Here is a 6,211-nt window from a genome sequence, read left to right on the forward strand (position 1 = left end):
ACAAAACTTCCCCAAAAAGCATTTTTCCTAAATTTGAAGATTACTTATGACTTTCATGTAGTGTGATGGGGGGGAGTATATATTTATGATTTCAATTTCTCCTCACATCTCTCAGATCAGGAACTCCAGGGTAACCTCTACTATCTGCTTTGGCCAGGCTCTAAGAGCTCAGAGTGTGGAGCCCAAACTCCAGTTCCAACCAGGGCATCACCAGGTCAATCCCTGCGAGCCCGTTGGGGAGACGGCCACACTCAGGAGCTCACAGCCTGGGTGCGGCCACAGAACAGCATGGGATACAGCAAAATTCCTCAGACAGTATACAGTCTGATGTGTAGGTGTACATGTAGATTGAGTTTGACCAGATCACAGAGCAAAGGTTTCCCACCTGAACGTTTTTGGTTTTAACGGTGTGTTTTCTTCAATGAAATCTTTTGCTTGAAGGCTTACCGTGCGAGGAGCCTGGGCTCTAAGGATGAACGAATCACGGCTATTTTAGCAAAGTCGTTAATGTTACAGCATGAGGACTTAACTTTTGAAAACTTGCTATGACTCACATCAAGAGGAAAAGTCAGGTACAGACGGTCAATATTGACTATAGAATTTTCTTCTAACTCTAACAAGCTACGATGATACCAACTCTGAGAATAAAAGCTGTGAGGGGTCGAAAGTTCCAGGAAGGAGGTTCACGTGGCTCAGAAGGTAGAATTGGCCATCTTGTTTTGAAAAAATTAGGTCATTGGAAGAAGAAATGACACGTTCAAAAAAATTGTTTGTTTTGTTGTTGTTGTTGTTATATCCTAAAAAATAGTGTCCCCTCCAAAGAAATTGGAGTGTTTTTGATAGGTAGGCTTTGGGTTCACATTGTCTCCTGTGTGTTTTACCATATTTTATCGAGATCTAATGCTAACGCAACAGTACATAAAAATTGAGATTTGAAAAATAATTATAAAGGAATGATCCCGATTCCCCACCCCCCGTCATTTATTCATCTGTCATTTATTCATCTCAATAGGGATGGATCTCAAAGACATAAAATTGAGTGTAAGGAGGGACATACAGAATGAGTCACAAAGGGAACCACTTATATAAATTATTTCAAAAGGCACACAAGTCAACGGTTGATGAGCACACACATAAATGGAAAAATATAAAGTCTGGACTAACTGGATAGGGGTCAGTTAAGTGGACTTGGGGGTGATGGTCCAACTAAATTTTAGCTTTAATCTGTTAAGGTTTTATTTTTAAAAGAAGATTATATTAATATTACCCATGTGGCTCCAAGACTGAAGGCAAATATGACAAATTAATGATAATTGCTCATTCCACACAGTGGCATTATGTTTAGTATAACATTCTTTATACTTTATGTATTTTCAGAATTTTAATTTAAAATTTAAAAAAATTCATAACAAAAGAATTTTTGAAAAAAGTGATGATGAACTTTTCACAAGGATTTGCTGCTTTATTATAGCAGAAATTCTTAACCTGGGAGCCTAGGATACAATTATGTATTTCGTGGCTTCTTGGAGCGCCTACAATTATAGGTACATCAGGCTTTTTCCTGGGAAGCGGCTTCATAGGTTTCTTCAGAGTCTAGTATAAAACATCTGTTGTCTTCTCCTAAAAGGTCTTCAAGGGGCGCCTGGGTGGCACAGTGGTTAAGCGTCTGCCTTCGGCTCAGGGTGTGATCCCGGCGTTCTGGGATCGAGCCCCACGTCAGGCTCCTCCGCTGTGAGCCTGCTTCTTCCTCTCCCACTCCCCCTGCTTGTGTTCCCTCTCTCGCTGGCTGTCTCTATCTCTGTCGAATAAATAAATAAAATCTTAAAAAAAATTTAAATAAAAGGTCTTCAAACCTCTCTACCACCAGATACCATAAAATGCTATGTTTCACAAAATATTTGAATAATTAAACCGTGTTCTAACCTGCATTCATATAAGGTATCTGCATTCCTAGTGAACAAATGAACGTCATGTCTTCTGTCAGGGCCCAAACAGAACGTAGAGCACCCCAACAAGTACCAAGTGAAGGGGGTTACTTGCTATTTCCATGTTAAACCACGTAAGTGTGAAGAAAGCTCCCTGTTTCTTTCATCTTTGGATCTAAGTGACCACTTAGGAGTGACTAGAAAAAAAATTCGGAGTGGGTTACAGAAGAGGCTGATTGCTTTATATTCACAGTGAATGAGTATACAGATACACAAATTTATCTTTGAAAGGTCAGTACAAACTTCAACAGCAGCTTTTAAGTATGTTGAGAATAGACTTTTTGATTCATTAAAGTATAGGATACTTATATTTTTGGTAATGAATGATATGTCCTTACATCAGTGTCTGTGAGACCCTTCTGTGCATTTAAAGAAAACTACCTGTTTCTCGATATTCATGAGACAAATGTTGTTAAACAAATTCAATGCGTGGTTGACGAGGATGAAATGAAAAGAAGCTATTTGGTAGAACGGGTCCCTTCCTTCCTTCCTTGTCTCCTTCGTCCCTCCCTTCCTTTCATCATTAGTCATTATTTGCTTCACCTTGGGTCAGCTCAGTACCAACAACCAGTTTCCAAGATACTGGGTGCTTATTTAAAAGAACTAACTGATTCACTCACAGCCCAGTGTCTAAAGAGCAGGTGGCAAATCGGCTTTTTGTTCAGGAGTCAGAGAAGGAGTTTCCCACACCTGCTCCCTAAGTAAGGGCTCAACGACCCAACAATGAAAATAATATGAGTAAGCCCAGCATCTTACCTCTACTCCTGCTGCCGCCAAGAGCCGCCAGATGGACTCCATTCTGCCTCGTGCACTGAAGTAATGAAGCTTGGGCTTCCCCGCCATGCTTAAGGATTCCTGCACATCAACAGAGAGACTGGTGAAGGCTCTTCTGCACAGAGAGAGAGAGCGGGAGAGAAATACAAACGCACAGAGCAGTGCAAAGTTAACCAAAAGCTCTGGACTTGTGCCCAAAATCAAAGCTCTTCCCCAGCCCCAAGGCTGCCTGTGTTCTGTGTTCTGTCTCACAAGTGGAGTTTATCATCGCAAATTGGCATTCTCAACATTGAATTGAATAACCGATACAGTTTTAAAAATAGGCAGAGAGAGGACAAGTGAGGAAGCCAGACAGATGGAAGGAATTCAGAACTAAGACCCTGACCAGCTTTTCCTCCCCTAGCCGGTGATGAACTTCCAGCATTCCAATCTTCTTCCTTTTTATCTGTACAGATCCTCCCCCCTCTCCTGCCAGCACAGCCCTGACTGGCAAAACGGTGAGATTAGGGGAGGCTGATGCTTTTCACGTTCCCAATTAATCTCAGTACTTTTTTTTTTTAAGATTTTATTTATTTATTTGACAGAGATAGAGACAGCCAGAGAGAGAGGGAACACAAGCAGGGGGAGTGGGAGAGGAAGAAGCAGGCTCCTAGTGGAAGAGCCTGACGTGGGCCTCGATCCCATAATGCTGGGATCACGCCCTGAGCCGAAGGCAGATGCTTAACTGCTGTGCCACCCAGGTGCCCCTAATCTCAGCACTTTAATTCAGGTGTCCTCTGAAGCCTGGAGACAGCATTCAAGAGGATTTTCAATGACTCATTAGGATTTAAANGATAGAGACAGCCAGAGAGAGAGGGAACACAAGCAGGGGGAGTGGGAGAGGAAGAAGCAGGCTCCTAGTGGAAGAGCCTGACGTGGGCCTCGATCCCATAATGCTGGGATCACGCCCTGAGCCGAAGGCAGATGCTTAACTGCTGTGCCACCCAGGCGCCCCTCAAGAGGATTTTCAATGACTCATTAGGATTTAAAGCAAAAGTGCAGACTTAGGCAAAGTGGGTCTTTTCATGCTTTCTTTTTTCTCTGAAAATGAAAATATCTTTTTAAGAAGCATAACCCTTGCTCACCTTAAAGAAGTTACAGAAGTGGAGAAATTAAAAGCCCATCCACACCACCCCAAGATCACCTCTGAGGCTGATGGGACAGGAGGGGGTGGCCTTGGTGGGGTGACAGGCTCTGGACATTCAAAAGTAGCTTGAGGTGCCTGGAGAGGTGACGCCCTGGAAGCACGGAGGCGGTGGGCAGAGGTGGGAGTGGCTTCCTGCTACGAATGGGAGCTGATCATTTTGCAACATACCACGTGGGTCGCTCCTTAAAACAGCACTTCTACCCGTTAAGAGCTCAGCAAAGTAATGAAGAAAAAGGCATAAATTGAGGATAATATCATTTTGGAAACCAGAATGAAAAAAAAAAAGTGACCTAGACCTATGGCTTTTCAGCCTCCTATGTGGTACCCATTAGAATCACCCTATTAGGGGCTTAAAACACACACAGGTGCACAAGTACACACACACACACACACACACACACACATCCTCTCTCCCCGCCCCCCTGCCTGGGTTGATTTGGGAAAGGAGTCTGGCACCAGTGTTTTTAGAATCTTTCCCGGTGATTCTAACTTGCAGTCAGCCTTAAGAACCACTGATCTGGACAATGGTTTTATCAATAGCTGCTAAAACTACTAATAGAGATCTCTAGAATGGAAAGGTCAGGCTGACCACTCTACACACCTAACATCACTGAAAGTGGGGGAACCAGACATGATTGTCCTCCCAATGTGATGAAATAGAAGCGTACAGCACTGTCTGTGAAGGATTCTTGCCAAAACAACTGACCAGGAATTCCATCAAGCCTCAAGATACCGATTTACGGGAAATGCAGGAAACAGATGAACACTTCAGGGATGCAATTAGCAAAATCAGCAAAATCTATAACGTGCAACTCAACAGGCTTGCCATTCAGAGAGTGGTCCCCAGGCTGGCAACACAGGGATCAACTGGAAAGTTGTTAGAAATGCAGGCCTCTCAAGCTCTACCCCAAACCCCCTGGAATCTACATTTTAAGATCCCCAGGGATTTACATGCACATTGAAGTTTGAGAAGCACTGTTCTGCAGTTCAAATGACTAACAGGTTCCCAAAGGACTCTCTCCTCTTATATTGTGGTGATAAGAAGTTTTTAAAATTGCACGAAAATCACAGAGGCAGGGGGAATCTACAGGTTTGAGAGACTCAAGAAATTCTTTAAACAGATGCAATGTACAGAAAATATTTTTGGATTCTCATCTTCATAGAACAATTATTTTAAAAATAGATGATACGATTGCAGAATTTGAACCAAGAACATTTAATACAAGGGAATTACTGCTAATTTTTTAGGTATTATGGTGGTATTACGGAATGTTTTTCAGAAGGAATCCTTATCTTGAGAGACCCTGAGCGGGGGATCCAATTAGCTTAAAGCTGGATTCCTGACCTACAGAAACTAGGAAATAATAAATGGATGTTATTCTCAGCCAAAAAAAAAAAAAAAATCCGTATCTTTTGGAGACTCATGTCAAAGGATTTATGGATGAAATAGTATGATATTGGGATTTGCTTCCAATTAACCCAGTTGTGAGGGGGAATGGGTGGGAGTCTAAGTATAACATGAGAGACCTTTTGTTGCTAATTGCTGCAGCTGGGTTATGGGTATAAGCGTTGCTTATACTATTCGTCCATTTTCATAAATGTATGAACTTTCCCATCATAAAAACATTTTTAATTGTTCAGCAAAAGCTGATGTTATTCATACTGGACTGAAGCTTTAAAGGCCCTGGGATGGCTTCTGAATCACAGGGAGATTTGGAACAGTGTTCCTTCCAGCTTCAGGGATGAATGTGTGGGATGAATGCTCAGCCTAGATTTAGTTTGTACCCCTGGTGGAATGAGGCTCAAAATAGAAATTAAACTCAGTTAGAGAAATGTAAGAAAAAAATGTGTACTCTTGAATTTGTGAACTTGGATCTCCACCCTGCTGTATCCACTCTGAAAAGTTCCCTTTGAAAAGTCTGAGGCCCAGGGATCTTGTGAGCTGACCCACCTTCCCATCTGGTCTTGCCCACAGAAGATGTGGGGCAGATGTGGGAGAAAGCAGGTGTCTCCCATGGGACCCTGGGCTTCTGATTCTCCTGCTGTCTTGGGGAGCTGGCTGAGAGGGGTTGAGTTCCCAGAGCCTGGGGAGGCCCCTGTGAGGACCTGGGGCTAGAGACCTCTGGTCTCTGGTTCCATCAGCCCTGGGCTGGTTCCCACAGAGTGGAGGCCAGTGAGCAGCCTGGGGCCTGTGCTGGGGAGGCTCTGACAAGCATAGGTGGGGGCCTGAGCTGGGGAGAACCTGAACATCATCTGCCACCCATAA

The 6,211-nt window shown here is 43.3% G+C and overlaps 1 long non-coding RNA gene across 1 annotated transcript; it reads right to left on the reverse strand.

Moving 5' to 3' along the window:
- Nucleotides 1-1,743: 1,743 nt before the first annotated feature.
- Nucleotides 1,744-4,482, reverse strand: LOC100471564. Its single transcript, XR_004622083.1, has 3 exons — nucleotides 3,884-4,482; nucleotides 2,742-2,840; nucleotides 1,744-1,798 (listed from the first exon to the last, which is right to left on the reverse strand). It is a non-coding gene; the product is annotated as an uncharacterized LOC100471564 (long non-coding RNA).
- Nucleotides 4,483-6,211: the final 1,729 nt, after the last annotated feature.

This window comes from Ailuropoda melanoleuca, chromosome 19 (genome assembly GCF_002007445.2).
Source record: "Ailuropoda melanoleuca isolate Jingjing chromosome 19, ASM200744v2, whole genome shotgun sequence".
Lineage (NCBI taxonomy): Eukaryota > Metazoa > Chordata > Mammalia > Carnivora > Ursidae > Ailuropoda > Ailuropoda melanoleuca.